This window comes from Urtica dioica, chromosome 1 (assembly GCF_054948205.1).
Source record: "Urtica dioica subsp. dioica isolate 48M chromosome 1, U.dioica_male_clone48M_v1_H2, whole genome shotgun sequence".
NCBI classification, from domain to species: domain Eukaryota; kingdom Viridiplantae; phylum Streptophyta; class Magnoliopsida; order Rosales; family Urticaceae; genus Urtica; species Urtica dioica.
Genome location: NC_142756.1, coordinates 49,235,946 through 49,245,848, shown reverse-complemented (window position 1 = coordinate 49,245,848; position 9,903 = coordinate 49,235,946).

The following is a 9,903-nucleotide window of genomic DNA, read 5'->3' as shown; positions in this document are numbered from 1 at the left end:
TTGGGCCCGCTTGCCTTGGAGCAAGCGAACGCGGTTGCGCTGGGTTAGGCCGGCGTCTTTTGGGCCCGCTTGCCCTGGAGCAAGCGAACGCGAGTGCGTCGGGTTAGGCTGACGTCTTTTGGGCCCGCTTGCCCTGGAGCAAGCGAACGCGGTTGCGCAAGAACAATAACAGTAGAAGAACCAAAACATGCCCAAGTTTTGAATTGTCCTAACACCAACATTCTTATATACAAAAAAAAAAATATTCCACACAACAAATGAAGAACAATTCCATACATGACGCCTTTTACCCAACTCTCTATCTCTCTTTGTTCAAACTAGGAGTTTAAATACCCATAAAATTCGAAATTAAAACCCTAAAAAATTGTTGCTGGAGATCTCTCCGGGAAGTCATAGCTGATAGGCCGGCGTCTTTTGGGCCCGCTTGCCCTGGAGCAAGCGAACGCGGGTGCGTCGGGTTAGGCCGACGTCTTTTGGGCCCGCTTGCCCTGGAGCAAGCGAACGCGGGTGCGTCGGGTTAGGCCGACGTCTTTTGGGCTCGCTTGCCCTGGAGCAAGCGAACGCGGTTGCGCCGGGTTAGGCCGGCGTCTTTAACTCAAACCCTATTGCACCGGGTTAGGCCGGCGTCTTAGGTGTTCGTGCCCTGAGGCTAGCGAACCTTTGTTTGGCTCAGATTTGGCCTTTTTAGGGTTCGAGGCAGCGCCTTTACGCGACTTACATGCGTCCCGGAGGACGTCTTTCACCTGCGCCTTTACGCATCTTACGGCACGCCGGGAAGGCCGACGTTTTACTCGAACCCGTATGCACGAAGGGCCGTCGGGGTCCGAGCTTCCTAAGTCTGTGTCCCCGTGGGGGACTTAGGCCTGGGTAGAAGTGTTCGTGCTGCTTGAGCGACTGAACCTTTGCGTCGGGTTAGGCCGACGTCTTTGAGCTCGTGGGTTGAGCGACTGAACTTTTGCGTTGCGCCGGGTTAGGCCGGCGTCTTTTCCCGGACCCGTATGCCGGATGAACTGTCGGGATCCGAGCTTCTTAAGCCTTTGTATCCCGTGAGTGGGGGGCTTAAAGTTTTTTTTTTTTTATGCCGTAATTTTTTTTAGTGTACGTCTCAGGACCCATAGCCCCCCGAGTTTTTAGTTTACAGGTCGTGCCATGATGACAAAAAACTGTGATAAAGTGGGTAAAAAGACCTCAAACTTTATTTCTTATTAAGTTTTGCTGACATGGAACATCCTTGAACAGTGGCGCGTAGGCCTTTTTGAATAAGGGAAATCAGAGCAATAAATGGGGAGACTTGGTCACTGGTGGTACTGCCTCAAGTGCTCGGCGTTCCACGGGTGCCGGATTGGAGTTCCGTCCGTGTGTTCGATGTAGTAGGTTACGTCGTGTATGACTTGTCGAACCCTATATGGTCCTTCCCAATTTGGGCCCAGGACCCCGGCGACTTGCACTTGGGTGTTTTGGAACACGCGTCTGAGTACAAGGCTGCCGACGGCGAAGATCCGCCTTTTGACTTTGGCGTTGTAGTATCTCTCAACCTTTCGCTTTTGTGCAGCGAGTCTGGTGAGGGCCTCGGATCTTTTCTCGTCGATTAGATCCAGTTCGAGGCGCATGGCCTCATCATTTTCTTTTTTGTCGAAAGTGTCGACCCGGTAGGTGGGGACTTCCGTTTCCACGGGGACCACTGCTTCAACCCCAAAGGCTAGGGAGAAGAGGGTCTCTCCGGGGGCGTTTCGAACGGTCGTTCGATAGGCCCATAGGATGAAAGGCAATTCCTCAGCCCAGGCGCCCTTTTTGGCTTCGAGCTTTTTCTTGAGGTTGCTCTTAATCGTCTTGTTGACGGCTTCCACTTGGCCATTAGCCTGTGGATGTCGCGGGGACGAGAATGTCTTGCTTATCCCTAGCTGGGCGTAGATCTCTCTAACCCTCGCGTTGTTGAATTGCATGCCGTTATCGGTCACGATTGACACGGGGATGCCGTGGCGGCATATTATGGACTTCCAGATGAAGTTTGTAGTGTTGGCCTTGGTGATCCTGGCCAGAGGCTCGGCTTCGACCCACTTAGTGAAGTAGTCGATAGCGACAATGGCGTACTCGTATTGCCTCGGGGCTTTGGGAAGCTTGCCGATAATGTCTACGCCCCATTTTGCGAAGGGGCGTGGAACAACGATGCTACTCAGGGGAGATGGCGGCTGACGTGGAACGTTGGAGAAACGTTGACACTTGTCGCACTTTCTTGCCCAGTCGTAGGCGTCTTTCTTCATCGTTGGCCAGAAATAGCCTTGTCGAAGTGCTTTGAGCGCGAGGGATCTTCCAGCGGCGTGGTTCCAGCAGAGGCCTTCGTGGATCTCGCGGAGGACCTTAGTCGACTCGACGCTGTTGAGACATCGGAGCAGCGGGGTTGAATACCTGCGCTTGTATAAGGCTTCGCCTCTCAACACGTATTTGGATGCGAGGGCTTTCAGCCTTTCGGCTTCTCTGCGGTCTTCGGGAAGTACCCCTCTTCGCAAGAAGTCCGTAAGCGGGGTCATCCAAGTTGGTTGAGCGGCACTCTCAATCGTTCCAACCTCGTCACGTGAGACAGATGGCCGCGAGAGAGACTCGATTGGGATAGTTCACAACCCGTCTTCGGTGATACCGGATCCGAGGTGAGCTAGGGCGTCAGCCTCAAAGTTCTCTTCTCGTGGGATCTGGATGATCTCGAACCAGGAGAAGGCATCTAGCTTGGCATTTGTCTTTGCCAAGTAGGCGATCGTGTTAGGTTCTTTGGCAACGTAGTCGCCTTTAACCTGATTTACGATCAACTGCGAGTCACAGTGTATTCGTAAATTCTGCACGTTGAGCTTTTGAGCGATCTCTAGCCCTACGATGAGGGCTTCGTACTCGGCCTCATTATTGGAGGCATGGAATCCGTAGTGGAGGGCGTAGCGTAACTTTTCCCGGTCGGGATTTGTTAGAATCACGCCGACGCCTGCTCCCTGGGCATTAGATGCCCCGTCTACGTGCAGTTCCCAGATGGGACCCGTAGGGTCGACCTTTCTCTTTCGAGTCGACAAGTCGTCGGTCAAGTCGTCTTCTGCTCTTCCCATGTCGGGAGTGTAGGAGAATTCTACTATGAAATCAGCTAAGGCTTGAGCCCTTATTGCTGGTCTCGGGTGAAACTCAATCCCGTACTCGCTCAATACTTGGGACCAGATCACCATGCGAGTCGATGTTCCCTTTTGAAGAGCTTTACCGATTGGGTGTCCTGTTCGGACAACGATTGGGTGAGCCTGGAAGTAGGGGCGTAGCTTTTTGGCAGCTACGAGGAGAGCGAGAGAGAGCTTTTCTATCTCTGTATAACGCGTTTCGGCGTCAAGTAGGGCTTTGCTTACGTAGAAGATGGGCCATTGAGCCCTATCTTCTTCACGGATCAGCACAGCGCTCACAGCTCGTTCGGAGATGGCGAGGTAGATGTAAAGCGTCTCGCCATCTTTTGGCTTGGAGAGGAACGGAGGTGTCCCGAAGTAGGCTTTCATTTCTTGGAAGGCCTTCTCGCACTCGTCCGTCCATTCAAAGCCGTCTGTCTTCTTAATTGCTTTGAAGAACGGTTGACACTTGTCGGTTGCTTTGGCCACAAAACGTGAGAGGGCGGCAACCCGACCGGTCAGAATTTGGACTTCCTTGACACGTCGTGGAGACTTCATGTCAAGGAGTGCCTTGATTTTCTCGGGGTTCGCTTCGATACCTCGACGGCTAACTATGTAGCCTAGGAACTTCCCGGACTCGAGCCCGAACACACATTTGTTGGGGTTGAGCTTCATTTTGTACCGACGGAGGATTAAGAACATCTCCCTCAGGTTGTCTACGTGATTGGTGGCCAGTAGGCTTTTAACGAGCATGTCGTCCACGTATACTTCCATGGTCTTGCCGATTAGGTCGGCGAAGATCCGGTTTACCAATCGTTGGTAAGTAGCTCCTGCATTCTTAAGGCCGAAAGGCATGACCTTGTAGCAGTAGAGGCTGCGATCAGTGACAAAGGTTATCTTGATCTGATCGGGCTCGTGCATTCGTATCTGGTTATTGCCCGAGTAGGCGTCCATGAAACTTAGGAGTTCATGTCCTGCCGTGGCGTCGACCAGTTGTTCGATGCGTGGGAGTCGAAAGCAATCTTTCGGGCGGGCTTTGTTAAGATCTTTGTAATCTATGCAAATGCGCCACTTCCCGTTAGGCTTTTTGACCATGACCACATTGGCCACCCACTTTGGGTACTTGGCTTCTCGGATGAAACCAGCGGAGAGAAGTTTTTCGACTTCCTCGTTTATTGCTAGGTATCGTTCGGGGTTGAACGCACGTCTAGCTTGTACCTTTTCAGCGATAGTTTTATCGTCATTCAATCGGTGCACAATCACATCGGGGTCTATGTCGGGCATGTCTGCATGTGTCCACGCAAATACATCCTTAAACTCCCGAAGGAAGGACGCGAGTTGAGTTTTGATGGCGAGAGGGAGTTGTGCACCGATCTTCACTACCTGGTCAGGTTTAGCTTCGTCGAGAACGATCGAAGTGAGATCATCGGGGGTGTCAACTTTCAACCTCTCGATATCATCGCGGGGGTCTAATTCCCCGAGTTGCCGTGCGTCTTTCTGATCACACGGGTAGTCGTCCTCCAGTTGGTAGATCGTGTTAACCCTTTTTTTAGCGGGCTTGCCATCCACGCCCTGGACATAGCATATCCTCGCCTGGGTTTGATCACCAGCCATGACGCCGATCCCCTCTTTGGTAGGGAATTTTACTAGTAGGTGGTATGTGGACGTGATAGCCCTTAGTCTGTTCAACGTGGGTCGCCCAATGATAACAGTGTAGGGCGACTCTTGGTCAACCACAAGAAAGGGGACCATGTGAACGACTTTGATACCTCCGGCAGTCTCGAAGGTGACTAGTAGATCAATGATTCCTTCAGTCATGACCTTTTCTCCCGTGAACCCAAACAGAGGTGTCTGAGTCGGGACAGGGCGGAGCCCCCCGAGCTTCATGCGCTCGAGGGTGGTCTTGAAGATTATATCGGCTGCGCTGCCGTTATCAATAAGAACTCTTTTTACCAAGTTGTTGGCCACCTGGGCCTTGAGGACTATAGCGTCATTGTGCGGGTGCACAACTCGCTTGGCCTCTTCATTGGTGAATTGTATCGTCTCGTGAGGCACGGACGGAGGTTCCTCGTAGGTGAGGTTAACCTGCCCGGCAAGGCCTTCTTGAGAGGCAGCTCTGAGGAGATTTTTCCTTTGCCGGGCCGAGTCCCCGTCTTGCAAGCCACCTAGTATGGTGGTGACGACGTGGAGTTGCGCATCAGCCGTAGCTGTGACCGCTGTGCGGTCGGTGTTTGCGTTGGTCCCTCCACCTTTTTCAGGCCGTGGCCTGTTGTCGGTGGGGGCTCCCGCTCCTACCAAGCGAAGGACAAACTCCTTGAGGTCTCCCTTCTGGATTAACGTCTCAATTTGTTTCCTAAGATGGAAGCATTGAGCGGTCGTGTGACCGTAATCCCGGTGGAACTCACAATAGCGGGACCGGTCGCTAGATGCGAGGTTGCCCCTTATTGAAGCCGGAGCGACGAACTTGTCACGCGCCACAGCGTAGATTTGCTCTACCGGGGCGTTCAAGGGAGTGTAACCCGAGTAGTCTCTAAAATTGCTCGCAAGACGCGGCTTTTGAGACGTAGGGGGTCGGCTATCGATAGCTTTACTTCCCTTGTTTATCCTCTTACGGGGGTTTCCAGGCTCGTTGCCGGACTCGTCCCGACGGCGGGAGCTTTGGCTGCTGCTCATGCGGCCCTCGAGGTAATCTTCTACTCCCATAAAGGTTTTGGCTTGGTTCATTAACTCGGCCATCGTAGAAGGGACTCTGCCGACGACGGACTTTAAGAAGTCTCCGGTGCGCAAGCCCTCGATGATGGCTGTAATTGCGTCACTGTCGTCAAAGCGGTCAACTTTATTTGATTCTGCGGTGAATCGGGTGAGATACTGTCTCAAGGACTCGTTACTCTCTTGCCTGATTGACCATAAGTACATCTTGGTCTTCTTTTGGACCATGGATGTAGCAAATCGTGCTAGGAACATGTCCTTCAGGTCTTTGAATGACTGGACGCTTCCTGGCCTTAAATTCTTAAACCACTCGAAACTGGGTCCGGTGAGGGTAAGACTAAAAGCTTTGCATAGAGCCCCAGGTGAGACGCCCTGCATCATCATCCAAGTTTCGTAATGTTGGATGTGATACGTGGGATCAGTTTTCCCATTGTATGGAGGGAGATTCGGGAGTTTGAAGTTTCCCGTGCACACCTCAGCAAGGATTTGGGCGGTGAAGGGAGAGGAATGTTCTTCCACGACCCCGTATGTATCACCGGCCAAGCCGTCTTCACGTAGGTCACGCACCTCGTTACGAAGATTGTGAATCATGGTGACGACGTCGAGGCCAGTGTTGGGGGTCACTCCTTGTTCAGGATGAGTCACCTGTCGCCTTTCGTTCGACCCTTGAGCCGTGCGGGGGTCCCCATTGATTGGGGCCGTAGGGTTGTGACCCTTACGAGCGCTCAGCCTCTCCCGGAGGTCTTCGCCACGGTCGTTCCGTTGGGCGGTAAGCCGATCTCTAAGATCCGGCCCGGCGGTATGGGGGCGTGAGCTTCGAGCCACACGCCTTACTCGCCGAGTCGTTGTACCTTCCCTGACGTTGCCTCTTTGACCGAGCCGGTCATGGGCTGAACGTCGGGAGGTTTCTTCTTGAGAGGAGACCGGTATTGCTTTTGTTTTCGACGGACCGACTTCGATCTCAACAGGGAGTTTCCCGTCTTTGGTGAGAGAAGTTTCGATGTCCGCTGAAATTTCCAAGCCTTCATAGTCGGGGTCATAATCATGTCCCTCGTCCATGAGGTCCTCAGATTCCCCGTGGGGGGCGCTGTGTGCAGGTGCCTTGCCCGCCAGTTGGCGGTGGTACCTTGCATTGGCTATCTTCAGTCGGCGGATTTTCTCCTCCATTTCAAGGATGCGGTCGTCCCGACTGTCCTGAAGAGGAGGGGGCGAAGGAGTGTGGCCCTCGTCGTTGAGAGACTCCTCGTCGCCTTGCGCTCGAGAGCGTAGGAAGTATTTCTTCACCGCAGTTGCGTTTTCGGGGTTGTTCACGCTCTCAGAACGAACGGGTGGTTGACCACTCATGTCTTTCTCGAGTCGAGAAGAAATGGGTCGAGCTGTAGAAGGGATTTCGGGCTGTGTAAGTCGGGAAGTCCCCTCCTTCTAGCGCCAAAATGTTGTCGCACGAAAATGAACAACGATTAAATACCTCGGGCGGTTCGATCCAAGGCCGGACCAAGTGATCGCGCCTGGGCCAAAAATGGGAGCTCGTAGACCGAGCTGCACCCTCCAGACCTTGAGGTGTGTTTTGGGGGGTGTGACTGTGCCAAGGGTTGGCTGCCTACGTACCCTTTAGTCGGGATCAGGTCAGAACGTAGTTCAATTTGTGTATTGGGGGCTATCTTGGGCTCGGACGCTTTGGGAATCCAAGGCTTTAGAGTAGGACCCGGCTCGTAGCTTCTAGTGAAGACTTTAGAGGGGTCGCTTACTCGTAGCTCGGAGTTCTAGCTCAAGGGCCAAGAAGCAGGAGAACGGTGTGTACCGCAGAAGCTCGGGTCACAGAAGAGGAGCGCGCTCCCTCTCGTGGAGGGGGGTCCTCGTGTTTCTGAGCCGAGGGAGGAGGAGTGCGCGCTCTTGGAATATCACAAGAGCACGAGAGAGAATTCTCGAGAGAGAAGTATTGTTGGAATGAAAGTTGTGTTCTCTTTTCCTTCCCCAAGGGGGGGGGGGGGTATTTATAGTTGTGGAGAGAGGCCTTGGGCCGACCCCTTGAGGCCCACCGGGTGGCCAGGAGCGGGGCGCGCGAGGCTTCACGCCCGGGAGGGCACAGGGCGCGCGGGACATGTCGCCTGGATGGGCGCGGGACTTGGCCGGGCGCGGCGTGTCCGGCAGCAGGCGTGCCCTGCCGAAGCGGCAAGGATGCTCGGTCGGGGCGGCAGGGGCACCCGGCCGATGCAGCAGGGGCGCTCGGCCGGGGCAGCAGGGGCGCTCGGCCGGGGCAGCAGGGACACCCCGGCCGAGGCAGCAGGGGCGCTCGGCCGGGGCAGCAGGGATGCTCGGCCGGGGCAGCAGAGGCACCCGGCCGAGGCGGCAGGGACACCTGGCCGAGGCAGCAGGGGTGCTTGGCCGGGGTGCCGGAGCGCGCGCGGAGGCCGGGACGCGGGAGCGCGCGCGGGCCGGGAGGCCGCGCCCCGGGAGCGCGCGTGGGCCGGAAGGCCGGGGCGCGGGAGCGCGCGCGGGCCGGGAGGCCGGGGCGCAGGGTGTGCGCGAGCCAGGCGCGCTAGGGCACGCTGAGGCCCACTGGGCCGAGGGCCTCAGGGCCGGGGGCGCAGGTGCGTGCGCGCCGGCCGTGCCGGGCTGTGGATGCGTCAGGGCGCTCGGGCCTGATGGGCCGGGGCCCGTTGGGCCTCCAGCCGGCAAAGCCCGGCTGGCCTTGAATCGTTTTTGAATTTCCGGTGTCCCGAAAACGACCGGTAACAAGAACCCAATTCAGAAGCTTGGTGAGAAACCCATAAATTTTCTGATAACTCGTCTATTTAATTCGGTTGCTTGATAATTTCTCGCATGGTTTGATAATAATTAAATAAATCTAGATCTTGTTGAATAATCTTAATTAATTAGCGAAGTAGCATAATTAATTTATTCCGCATGATTATGATGAGGTGAGTAATTAGCCTATTAGCGTACTTATTTATTTTCCGCAACGGTTATAGGGATATACAATTCCCAATAGGAAATACGCTATATATGTAGAATTGTTCATTTTTTGTGTAAATTTATAATTGTTAATGTTATAAAATATAATATAAATGTGGTGGGACTAATGGCACAACCCATATAAACGAGAATAGAACACTAGAGACTAATAAAGAAGATTCGTATGTAAGTCACGTTTGGTTAATTTTTGTATAGTAAGACGTAGACATGAAAATTATATTACTTATCATATGGTTTGAAAATTATATTATATTACATGTAGGGAACCTTACAACCAATGCTACACATATAACAAATGTAATTAGTATTTTAATATTTTACATTTAGTATAATTAATACGTACATTTGTTTGTTGATTGTAAGTTGATCATTAATAGGTTCTTATTTATTTAAAATAAAAACCTGTATTTGTATTCCAGAAAACGCCATCAACAGAAAATAAGAGTACTCGTGGGTCATAGCACCCAAGCCAGCTGAAGTAACACTACAATAAAAAGGCTTTTAACGACACGTAAATAATATCGTTAAAGAGATTTCACGACATTTATTTCACTTGTCGTTGAATGGGGGTGCTGGCAAAAGTTTTTTATTTTTTAATGACATTTTCAAAATGTCAAAATTAGTGTTGTCGAATCATTTTTAATGACATTTTGAAAATGTCATGTTATATATCTAATATATTATAATTATTCAGTACATTTAGAAAATATCATCAATAATAAATATTGCCAACTTTATAAATTTTTTGTTTTATGTAGATTATTTATTTATTTATTTTAATTCAATTTTATGTATGAGCTCGTGGTATTTAAAATACCATATGAATTGTATGATTCAAAATGTACAAGTCAAGAAAATTGCACTGGAATTAATATAACGAGTTTAAGAATAACACAAAATTATTGTAAATAAATAAACTAAATTTTATAACATTAAACACTAAGACCCTGTCTTCCAAAACTCATTAGAGACATTAGTCTTATAGCTTTGAGACTTTTACTTTTTAGAATTATCTTTCATGTCCATCTTCATCTACTTATGAAGCTTGGCGATCAACTTTGTGCGCATATCATTTGCACAAACACGATAATCT